The sequence below is a fragment of the Nicotiana sylvestris genome, chromosome 3 (assembly GCF_000393655.2).
Source record: "Nicotiana sylvestris chromosome 3, ASM39365v2, whole genome shotgun sequence".
Classification (NCBI taxonomy): domain Eukaryota; kingdom Viridiplantae; phylum Streptophyta; class Magnoliopsida; order Solanales; family Solanaceae; genus Nicotiana; species Nicotiana sylvestris.
This window is the reverse complement of record NC_091059.1, coordinates 92,550,403-92,563,500: the sequence shown is the minus strand read 5'-3', so window position 1 is coordinate 92,563,500 and position 13,098 is coordinate 92,550,403. Positions and strand designations below refer to the sequence as shown.

Sequence of the window (13,098 nt, the reverse complement as noted above, 5' to 3'; positions counted from 1 at the left end):
ATCAGAATGTATTTTGGAGGTTCGTGGAAGGTTTAGGCTTGAATTGCCGAAATTGGGATTTTGGAATTGTCCGGTTGATAGGTGAGATTTTGATATTGGGATCGGAATGGACTTTTGGAAGTTGGAGTAGGTCCGTTGTGTAATTTGTGACGCGTGTGAAAAATTTCAGGTCATTCGGAGTTGAATTGGTGGGTTTCGACATCGTTTGTGGAACTTGAAAGTTCCTAAGTTCTTAAGCTTGAATCCGAAGTTGATTTGGTATTTTGGCATTGTTTTGAGTGATTCGAAGGCTCGACTAAGTTTTAATGATGTTATGGGAGGTGTTGGTATGTTTGGGTTGAGGTCTCGAGGGCCTCGGGTGTGTTGCGGGTGAGTTTTGAGCGAGTTCGGGCATTACCGGGACTCAAGCATTGGTTCTGGGTCTTGAATTTTCAGCTGGTGTGGAAGTTGTACCGCTGGGTGTGGTGGTTTTAGTGCAGTCGCGGAAAATGGTCCGCGGTCATGAAGAATCCGTAGGTCGTTGGTCCAACTTCAGAGGCCTATATCTTTTGATCTATAAAGAATTTTGAGATGATTCAAAAAATAAAAGTTGTAGCCCTTCGTGTCTAGTTTCCAGAAAGGTAAAGAAATCATAATTTGGACATCTGTAGAGAAAGTTATGGCCAAAATACTAAAGCATGTCATTGCAGTCAACATTTTCCGCTGTAGCAATGGTTTTACTGCGGTCAGCAATGGTTTTACCGCGGTCAGCAATGGTTTTACCACGGTCAGCGGTGATGGGGATCGAGAAAGTACTCTATAAATATGAGATTTGGGGTTTTATTTCATATTTTGCCCTGGAGAGCTCGGGCTTTGGCGAATTTTCGAGGGATTTTCAAGAAAAACCATTGGGGTAATTGATTCTAACTCAATTTTGGCTAAAATACATGATTATAACATTGGATTCATCATTTGAGTAGAGATTTGGTATGTAAATTTGGGAAAAATTGTGGAACTTCATAAAATGAAATTTTGGGATTTGAAAGCCGATTCGAAGCCGGAATTGAGTGAAACTAGTATGGATAGTCTGGTAATTGAATGGGTTGTCGGATTTTGAGACTTTGGTCGGATTTTGAGACTTTGGTCGGATTCTGAGACGTGGGTCCGGGGGCCAGGTTTGAGCAATTTCGGGATTTTTGAGTTAATTTGATTATTTTAGCCTGGGCTTTGTTCCTTTAGCGTATATTGATGATAATATACTGATTTTGGTTAGATTTGGAGCGCTTGGAGGCTGATTCGAAAGGCAAAGGCATCGCGGGCTAGAGTTTGGACCGGTTTGAGGTGAGTAATAATTGTAAATGTTGTCCTGAGGATATAAAACCCCGGATTGCACATCGTTGTGCTATATAGAAGTGACGCACACGCTAGATGACGAGCGTGGGATTGTGCACCGTTGGGGATTGTGACTTAGTCCATCCCGCATGACTGTTTTACCGCGTATTTGATTGAAAACTATTTGCTGTCATCATGTTTTGGGTTGAATGCCATATTTGGGCCTCGTACCAACTATTTGGACCCTTAGGGGATTTTTACTGATATTTTCTTACTGTTTTGACTTTATACTTGTTCTCAGTCATGCTATATTCTACTGTTTTCATAACTCAGCCATGACAACTCTGTTTTAATACATTAAACTATAATTTGGGCTGAACATCATGTTTTACTATTGCCCGAGTGTCTTATGAGATTCTGAATGAGTAAGGTCGGGGGACTGTGTTGTGAGGATACACTGATTGTGATTATGAGGCCGAGAGCATGAGATTTGTACGCCACGAGGTGGCTTGTTGATATGAGGTCGAGAGCCTATGTGATTATGCCACGAGATGGCTTGATATTGCGCTTGGGTCGTAAGGGGCCCCTCCAGGAGTCTGCACACCCAGTGAGCGCGGGTACCCATTGTGATGTGAGATATAGCCCGATGGGCTGGTGTTGTTCCATGTTGTTGCCCGATGGGCTGTTTCTGTTGGTATTGTGCCCGAGGGGCAGATTTTCTGTGCTTATCTGTTCTAGCTACTTTCCATTTAATTGTTTGATTGTCAAAAAGGTGTTTTAAAGAAGTTTAAACTGAGCTAAGATGTTTTAAGAGATTTCACTGCTTCATTGCTTTTACTGGTTTTATACTGCTTCTATATAGCATGTTGATGTGCTTTACGTGATTTCTTATCGCTCAGTCTTCATTTATTATTATTACTCACTGAGTCAGAATACTCACATTACTCCCTTCACCTTGTGTGCAGATTCAGGTATTTCTGAACCCGGTAGCGGGTGTTGGTTGCTCAGAGGCAGAGTCATCGGAGTTTAGCAAGGTAGCTGCCCGGCGTTCGCAGCATTGCTTTTCTCCCTCTTGATTTCATTAGACTGTATTTAGTATATTTTTCAGACTTACCGTTGTATTTAGACCTTAGTAGATGCTCGTGACTTGTGACACCCCGATGTCGGGCTGTATCTATTTCCGCACTTGTTTTATTTCGCTTAATTTTGGGATTTATTTCTTATCAATGACTTAAATTGACTCATCAAAAATTGTTAAAAATAAATTTGGGAATTGTGTCGGCTGACCTTGTCTTCACGAGAGGCGCCATCACGACTGGGTCCGGTTTGGGGTCGTGACAAAAACAAAGTCCAAGAATTACTTAATTAGTCATTAACTCATAAATGGTTTATTTTAAAAGAAAATTTCGCTACCCAATCAATTAAGGATTATATAATTTCTGACAAATTAAATTATTTAAATATATATATATATATATATATATATATATATATATATATATATATCTTTGTTTTATCTAGGATGTGACCATCAGCCGTATTTAATAAATGTGAGATTACAAGTTGATCACTTGCTAAGAACCTCTCCCTTTTCCTCTGTTCTATCCCCACTTAATTAAGTAAATTGGATAAAATTTAAATATTTTTTCATTTTATTTTCAAGATTCTAATCTATTAATTTTTAAAAAGTTTTGAAATTTATTTTTCTATTGTATAATTGTGTTAAATCACAAAATCTAAATTTATATTTTCAAAATAATTTTTCTATTAAAAATAAGATCGAAGAGAATTTAATTATAATTTTATAATTACTAAGAAAATTTGATCGGCAGAGCACTCTCCTCATATCAAATGAGTTCTTCAAGGTTATTGTTATCAACATTTTTGCTTTATCTTTGAGCATAATTATTCTCCAAGGTTATAATTATTCTTCACTATATAAAAATTATATATTTATATGTCGGTTTGGTTCGGATTTTTTTACTCAAAACCAAACCAAATCAAACCAAACCTAGTTAAGTTTTTTAATCGGTTTGGTTTGACTTTTTGATTTGGTGCGGTTTTTCGGTTCGGTTTGTACACCCCTAGATACACCTATAAAACTGGACCGTCGTTCTTGTTTTACTAAATATGATGAACTAAATTTTGATTTTCGAAACATTAGTAAAAATTTCTCATTTAGGTATTATAGTTTGTACAGTGCGGACCCATAATTTTATACAAGCAGGGTCAGTTAGACACTGTAATATTATTCCAAAAATTTTTGAACACTAAATATTGCCGCGTACAAAAAAGTGAATGTTGTATGTTGCTCTTTTCTTCTATAACATGTTGTTTTGAGTTTTTTTTTGTCTAAAGAAAATTGGATAGACAAAAATAATCATTTTTCATTGATGTTCTATTAAAGTTTATATATAACTCCAACAATTTTTAACGAGTTATAAGACAAATTATTTCCTTCAAAGTCTTCAATTTAAAATTTTATTTTACAATGAATATAGGCTCTCAGCGGACGTTATGCTAACATACGCTGTTTGAGAAACAACCATGGCAAGAAAGCAAGGTTGGCTAAAATGAGACCCACTCGTGATGGTCGGAGAAACAATAAGTCCAAAGGTAATTTCAGATACATTAGCTAAAGGAAAATACACAACAAGTAACCACTCCAATTGGAAGTCAATTTCAACCTAGTTCGCAAAAATTAGGTTCTCCAAGCAAAACAACATGACCAGTGAAATGGCTAAAATAAATGCAATACAGATGAATGTGGCATCGTTGTCTTGTGAAGGCACACCAGTGAGCAATGAAGTGGGAAATACTAAGGCCAAAGGGGAAATTACAGAAGCAGAGCCAAAAATCAATGGAACAGTAACATCGGAGGAGATTGCTGTACAAGCAGAGTCATCTCCACGGGGAAGCACATGGGTCAACTTGTTCGCTGGTAATAGATCTTCTGAAAACAGTATGGCACTCTCTTATATCCCACCAGAAATAGTTGATGGTAATATTATGGTGAAGCTAGATAAGAATGAAACTCATACTCAAACTAAAAGGTGGCAATTGTCTATGTAATTGGGGATACACCTTGGTATAAATTCATGCAGAGGTACATAGCTCAAAATTGGAGACGAGTGACTGCTCCAGATTTATTTTTACATGAGGAAAGGTATTACATATCTAAATTCCATACGCTTGGTGACTTGAAGGATATCCTTTAAGGAGGTCCATACACAATCAATGTGTCACGACCCCAAACCCGGACTCGGTCGTGATGACGCCTCTCGTGAAGATAAGGCTAGCCGACACATTTCACATTCAGTTTTAAGCAATTAAACAATAAGCATTTAGTCTTAAACATGATATAAATCCAAAAGTAAGCAGTGACAATGCAGAATAATTTGCGGAATACAGCCCAACACAGCTCGATACTGGGGTGTCACTAGTCATGAGCATCTATCAGTATGCTACAAGTCTGAAATGCCTCCTAAACTATAACAAAATAATTGATAAAGATATAGAAGTGAGATAAAAGGGGAGGAACACGGGACTGTGGACGCCAAACAGCTACCTCGTAGACTCCGAAGTCTGTCGGGAGCTCTCAACTCGCACTAGCAGGATCAGCAATGCCTGAATCTGCACATGGGGTACAGGGAGTAATGTGAGTACTCCAACTCAGTGAGTAATAATCATAAATAAATGACTGAGAGATATGAAAATACGTAAGACACATTACAGGCTATAATGAAGCAGTAAAACCAGTAAAAACAGTGAAGCAATGATAATGTGTAAAGTCATTTTAGTTCAGTTCAAACTTTATGAAATGCCTTTTAACAATTAAGCAGGTAAATGATAGACAAATAAGACAGATAAACACATAAAGGATTGCCCATCGAGCACAATGTCAACAATACTAGCCCCTCGGGCTATATCTCACATCACAATGGGTACCCGCGCTCACTGGAGGTGTGCAAACTCCTGGAGGGGCCCCTTACGGCCCAAGCGCAATATCAAGCCATCTCGTGACATCATCTCTAGGCTCTCGGCCTCATATCAACAAGCCACCTCGTGGCGTACATATCTTAGGCTCTCGGCCTCATAATCATAGTCAGTGTTTCCTCACAATATAGGCCCTCGGCCTTACTCAGTCAAAATCCTCACAAGCCACTCGGGCAGTAGTAAAACATGATTCTCAACCCAAAATATCATTTAAAGATCATTTAAGTGTTAAAATAGAGTAAACATGGCTGAGTTATGAAAACAGTGGAATATAGCATGACTGAGTTCAAGTATAAAGTCAAAACAGTGAGGAAATATCAATAAAAATCCCCTAAGGGTTCAAATAGTTGGCACAAGGCCCAAATATGTCATTCAGCCCAAAATGTGATGATAGCAAATAGATTTCAGTCAAATACGCGGTAAAATAGTCATTTGGGACGGACTAAGTCACAATCCCCAACAGTGCACGACCCCACGCTCGTCATCAAGCATGTGCGTCGCCTTAATATAGCAACGATGTGCAATCCGGGGTTTCATACCATCAGGACATCATTTACAATCATTACTCACCTCAATCCGGTCAATTCTCTAGCCCGTGACGCCTTTGCCCCTTGAATCAGCCTCCACTCGCGTTGAAACTATCCAAAATCAGAACCATAACGTCAAAATATGCTAAGGGAACGAAGCCCAAGCGAAAATAATCAATTTACCACACAAATCCCGAAATTGCCAAAACCCGACTACCGGGCCCACGTCCCGAAATTCGATAAAATTTACCTCAATGAGTTCCTTATCTCCCCACGAGTTCATACATATCAAAATTACCAAAAACCGACCATAAATGGTCCTTCAAATCCTCAAGTCTAGGTCTCCAATAACAAGCCCTAGTTTCCCCAATTGTAACCCTTAAATTTCATTAATTATAGCTCTAATCTGTGAAATACTACCATAGGAACGAGTTTTAGGTCCAAAATCTTTACCTCAACGAAGTTACCTTGAAATCCTTCTTCAAAATCGTCCAGAACGCTCCCAAAGCGGACTTAGAAATGGTGAAATAGCTCAAAAATCGAGAAGGAAATAATTTATACCTTCTGGCCCAGGGATTTTGCATCTACGGCCTAGCTCCCGCTTCTGCGGTCAAGACAACCGCATTTTCGGTCCTCACTTAAGCTCCAACTTTTCGCATCTGTAATGAACATTTCGCACCTGCGCTTTCACAGGTGCGGTCCCACAACCGCATCTGTGGTTCCTGCCTTTCTAGCCATTTCTCGTTTCTGTGACCTATCTTCCGCATTTGCGGCGTCACACCTGCGGTCCCCAATCCATAGGTGCGGAAATACCAGAAGCAAAAAATCTACAGCTCACCAAAATTCCAAACTTCTTCGTCAACTATCTGAAATCACAGCTGGTGCCTGAGCTGGTGCTGCTGGAGCGTCCACAACTGGGACCTGATCCTGAACTGGGGTGGCTGGTAGATTTTTAGGTGCTGCCCTAGCTGCTGTGCGGGCCATACCTCTGCCCCTACCACGACCACGATCGCGTCCTTGGCCTTTAGTGGCCACAGCTGGTAGTACTGGTGGTCGTCCATCCTGACCGGTAGCGCATGTCCTCACCATCTGTGAGAGAATAGAATAGCAAAAGTTTAGTACTCGGATCAACAAAGTCGCACGACAAGAATTTCAAGAATATTAAGTTTTTCCTAAAGCAAAGGAAGAATTTTATTAAACAGATATACCTAGGACTACTCAAAAATCACAACAAAGTGGAATGGAGAACTTTGATATTTCATAATGAGGCCAGACCTAAAGCAGTGTTTACAATGTGGCTCCAGTGTCATGAAAGAATGCTAACAGTGGATAGATTAGCCAAATCGGGATTCCAAGTAAGTTCACGATGCATTTTATGTATGGTTGCAAATGAATCACACATCTCCATCTGTTTGGTGAGTATAGCTTCTCCAAAGCAGAGTGGTTGAGATTATTGAGATGACTACAAATATTGGATGCTCCAACGAACTCTTGGCCACAAGTGTTTACATAGCTGATTCTCCAATCCAAATGTAAGACATGCAAAGCAAAGATAGTGAAGATGATGTATGCAAAATACTATGGGATTTGGAAAGAGAGGAGCAATAGAATATTTGAAGATCAATCAAGGATTGAAGAGCAAATTGCTGGAGAAGTGGCAAACATATGCAACATTAGAGCACAAGGGATAGTAAGAACAAAGATGCAGCAACTTCATTTCTAAAAGGCAAGAGCAACAATTACAAAGATCAGAAGGCAAAAGATAGTTATAAGCGTCTTTATGTACTGCATATAGTATAGTTATAGAGATAGAATTATGTAAAGATTGTAGCAAATCGAGAATGACTACACTATTTTGTAATGATTGCTTTGGTGATTAATGAAAATTATAATTACCAAAAAATAATAATTATTTTACTCTGAATTAACTGCTAATAAAATCAATCTGGCCATCTAAGCCACCATTAACAAAATAAAAGTTAAATATTTTTTTTACTAAAACAATAAATAAGTCAAAATACAAAACTGACCTCCACGTAAGCCAAAGAGAGAAAAAAAGTCAGAACTATACATGGTATAAAAGTATAAAACGAAAAAGTAAAAATTACGCACTGTTATAAATAGAGTTTTATTTAAGGTGAATGCCTATATTTTAGAGAGATTTTAGGGATTTTACTTGGTGGCTAAGTCACCCTTTCCTTATAAATAGAAAAATCTTATTCCATTGTAATCCATTCCAAATCAATAAAAATTATGTCTCTCTACTTTTCTCTGCTATACTCTTCTTCTTCTTTTATTGTTTTATAACACGCACACTATTGTCAATATAGAAGTATTTGTTCCATACTAATTGTTCTAATGTACAGCAGAACTTGAACTCACGGCGTCCTTAAGTTTATGACCCCGCTTTACCACGGAGCCGTCTTTCAATTTTGTTTCAAGTGGGTTCATTTCGCACTATATAATGATTTCACATAAAATTAATACAGACAAATAATAAAAATTTTGACAAAGCGGATTCAGTTGACCCGCTTACTACAATGTGGGTCCGGCCCTGAGTTTGTACCCTAGATAATTTATAGAGTAATGAACTCCTATATATTTACTTATCAGAAATTATCAAAAAGAAGAAAATCAGAAACTTACTAAGAAAACACTATTTTAATTGATTTGAATAGTTCCATGCTCAAGAGGGAATTGATCATGTCTAGGGGTGAATCGAAAAATAAACTCATGTAACGCATGGTGAATCATTACCGTTATTTATGCTATATGTTGGAAGAATTAAATATTGATATTTCATATCGTGCCGTCAAAATGAAAAGGCATCGCAATTGATCATGTCTAGGGGTCTTGTTCCTTATTTGTCTTTTAATTTGGAAAACCTTGGCATTACCTCTCTTTCCTTAATATACAAATGGAATAACAAATCCTAATTTATGTTTTTTTCATGTGAGATAAATAATTTCTCGAGAATTGATAATGCTGGGAGGGTCTGTTCTTGTCCTTTCCTTTAAGGGTGAGAGTTACTCCAACCTAAACAAGGATATTCAGAATATTACTGCTGTTTATGCGGTCAACCTCTCTATAACATGCCTATATATATAACAACACTTCATTATAAAAGCCAAGCTTTTTCGGAACCAACTTTTATGTTATGTTATAATATATGTTCTCTATGACAACACTGATAACTGTGTATCTCATTTGCAATAGTACATCATCTTTATGAATTCATAAATTTTAACCCTAAATAGAGAAAATGATTGTACAGCGATAATATCTCATGTGTGGAGCTCAAGTCTTCATTAGTTTTAGTTGCATTATTGAATGAAATTAGGTATTATTGTGAAGTACTACATTGATATCCATGTCGTCGTAGGAGTAGAAGGATAAGAAAGTAAAGGTATTTTGTCAACTCTTGCAACTGCAATCATTAATTCCATTATTATCTTGCTGGGATAAAATCTTGCTCTTGTCCCAGTTTGAATTATTCATACATTCTCCCACTTGCAGATGCTAATGCAATATACTCTATAAAGAGGTAATATTGAATCTTATTGCATTATTCGTTGAATCCGAAGACTGAAGATGATTCAATTTTTGCAGATGGGCTGCTTATTTCTTGTTCTTGTTTCTGTGTTACATTATCCACTTGTTTTTTCGTCTAACATTCCTTTTTCAAGTCATTTATGCCGCCAAGACCAGAGCTTGGCTTTGCAACAATTGAAGTTTGACTTGGCCATAGATGATTCTGCTTCTGCTGATTGTGATTCCAATGGCCACATTCCCTACCCAAAGACATTTTCTTGGGACAGCACCACTGATTGTTGTACCTGGGATGGAGTAACATGTGATAGAATTACAGGTCAAATAACTGGTCTTGATCTTAGCTGCAGCCAACTTCATGGGACAATTGATCCCAACAGCACCCTCTTCCAGCTTTCTCATCTGCAAAAGCTTAATTTAGCATACAATGATTTCTCCCCTTCCCAAATTTCAAGCAAATTTGGCTGGTTCAAAAGTTTGACACATCTTAATCTCTCGAATTCAGGCTTTTCAGGCAGAATCCCTTCAGAAGTATCATACCTATCTAAGTTGATTTCACTTGATCTTTCCGCAGATCTTGAGGAGTTGAGATTTGGACCTCACACTTTCAAATTGATCCTTCAAAACTTAACTCAACTAAGGGAGCTTTACCTCGCCTTTACATACATCTCTTCAGCACTGCCATCAAACTTTTCCTCTTCCTTGGCTGTTTTGAATCTTCCCAGCACAGAATTGTCTGGGAAAATCCCTGATGAAAATTTTCATTTGCCAAGACTACAAAAGCTTAACTTAGGAAGCAACTCGGATCTCACGGGACATTTGCCAAAGATTAAGTGGAACAATAGCAGCTCTTTAAAGGAGTTAGATCTTTCTTCATCAGGCTTTTTCGGGAATGTACCAGATGCTATTGGTCATCTCAACTCTTTAAGTTTCCTGGATTTCTCAAGTTGCTACTTCTCTGGAACCATTCCTCAATCTATAGGGAATCTAACAGAGCTCAATAATTTGCGCCTCTTCTCGAACAACTTCAATGGTTCACTGCCATCAACAATCTCAAATCTGGTGCAACTTGTTGAATTTGATATTTCATCTAACAACTTTAGTGGTGATATTCCAAATATTTTCAGTAACTTCACCAAGCTCAAATCTTTATCCCTTGCAGATAACTTGTTCACAGGGTTGTTTCCATCCTCAGTTTCAAACCTAACAAAGCTGGAGAGTTTAATACTCTCTAATTGTTCAATTGCTGGTCCTATTCCTTCTATCGCCACTGGATTCCCGAACCTCATTTTGCTATTCCTATCAGATAACTTGCTTACTGGGGAAATACCATCTTGGATATTTGATCTTCCTTCCTTAAAATTCTTACAGATGAGAGCCAATCACCTTACTGGTCAACTTAAGGAATTTGGATACAACTTGCTAGAAGTTCTTGATGTTGGTGACAATAAGCTGCATGGACCTATCCCAAGATCATTCTCCAAACTTGTGAACTTGACAACACTAGATCTTTCTACGAACAACTTTTCTGGTGGTCTAGACATTGGTATGTTTTCAAACTGCAAACAACTTTGACGTCTTGGTCTTTCTTTTAACAATCTGTCGGTGTTTTCCAGCCACAAAGATATGGCCTTGCCCAGTTCTATTGGAAGATTGTATGCATCTTCCTGCAATATAAGGGAATTAAATTTTTTACAAGCTGCAACGAGAATTGGTCAATTAGATCTTTCCAACAACAAGATCTATGGCAAAATTCCTGATTGGGCGTGGTCTGATTGGCAAAGCTCATTGTTTTATCTGAATCTTTCGAGCAATTTTCTAACTGCCATTGACCCACTTCATGACTTTGAAAATCTTGTTTATCTTGATCTTGGATCGAACTTGATTCAAGGAGAATTACCCGCTCCACCTCCCCGCATGTTCCTCTTCATAGTCTCAAAAAATAACTTCACCGGGAGGTTACCTTCACCGTTATGCAGGATGAGTACCCTTGTGATTCTTGATTTGTCCAGTAACAACTTGAGTGGAGTAATTCCAAAATGTTTGGTAAACATGAGCAGAAGTCTCTCAGTGTTGGACCTGCACGATAATCAATTTCATGGGACAGTTCCAACAAAGTTTGGTAGGGAAAGTACTCTGAGAAGTCTCAATTTGCGGAATAATAAACTAGAAGGAACATTGCCACAAACCCTGGCCAATTGCAGAGCGCTGGAGGTACTTGATCTTGGAGAAAACTTGTTGAATGATACATTTCCAAAATGGTTGGGAACACTTCCTAGGCTACAGGTTCTCAGTTTGAGATCCAATAGGTTACACGGCCCGATTACCACTTCAAGAAACAAAGTCTTATTCTCTAAGTTGAAAATCCTTGATCTCTCTTATAATGTCTTCACTGGGAATTTTCCAGAAAGGTTATTCAGGAATTTGAAAGCCATGATGATATCAGATCGAAGAGGAACTCCCACATTTTATATTGGAGAAACTTTTTACCATGATTCCGTGACAGTCGCTATAAAAGGGAATCAGATTGAACTTGTGAGGATTCTTTCTATATTTGCAACCATTGATTTCTCAAGTAACAAATTTGAAGGTGATATACCAAAATACATTGGCAATCTTAGCTCACTTCGAGGTTTGAATTTGTCACATAACAGACTTATTGGTTCAATACCTCAGTCCTTTGGAAATTTATCTGTTCTTGAATCGTTAGACCTGTCGTCAAACCAACTCTCAGGGAAGATTCCACAACAACTTGCAACTCTGAACTTCCTTGCTGTCATGAATCTCTCTCAGAACCATCTGATCGGGCGCATACCTAGAGGTCCGCAGCTTGATACATTTGAAAATGACTCGTATTCAGGAAATGCTGGATTATGTGGATTTCCTTTGTCAAGAAACTGCGGAGGTACTGATATGCCCCAGCAACCTCCTCCATTTGAGACCGATGAAGAAGAAGAAGATGATCCAGGTTCGATGGAATGGAGAGCAGTGGTAATAGGATATGGTTGTGGAATGGTGTTTGGATTGTTTATGGGATATGTCATTTTCTTAACAGGGAGACCAAAATGGTTTGTGAGAATTGTCAACGAAGACGGATACAGGATGGTTATGGAGTTTAAGGCAAAGAAAAGACGTCAAAAAAGAAGAGGATGAAGTAACAACAAGTGCCTTCTACTTTTTTATGTAAATTTCATGCATTTTTTGCATTGCACCATTGATAATATTTACTAATGCTTCTGTTGTTTGTATTTTCTTTGGTTTCCACGCTGAACCAAAGGCAAAGCTAATAATGAAAAGAGAGGAAAAGAATATAGTAGGAGTATATTTTCTGTTGGACAATGCTGCAGAAATTTGAAACTTTTCGTGTTCCTCTATTTGTGTTGTAATGCCAAGTTTCTGTATTTCTTCTCACATTCATTCTCGAGTAAATAGCTGAAAGCATCTCTAAACTATGTGTCAAACCTAAACTGCATCCCAAACTTAACAGGTTACGTCCTCCCGTTGGTTTCTGTCAAAGAACTAAGGGCTCCTGATATAACATCTCGTTCAGGCATTTTACCAAACAGGCGGTGTTCTAGCAATATGGTCTCGGACATGGACCTCAAAAGGAGGATATTTCGACAATTGAAGCAAAATCTCATTCAAAGTGTGAACGCACTTATCAGGACAACCTGTGAATGAAGAGAATCAGAATTTGGAATTTCCTTATGTGCTA

General features: G+C 38.2%; 1 pseudogene; it reads left to right on the top strand.

The window, feature by feature from the left end:
* Nucleotides 1–9,112: 9,112 nt before the first annotated feature.
* LOC104236035 (receptor-like protein 9DC3) lies at nt 9,113–12,757 on the top strand (annotated as a pseudogene).
* Nucleotides 12,758–13,098: the final 341 nt, after the last annotated feature.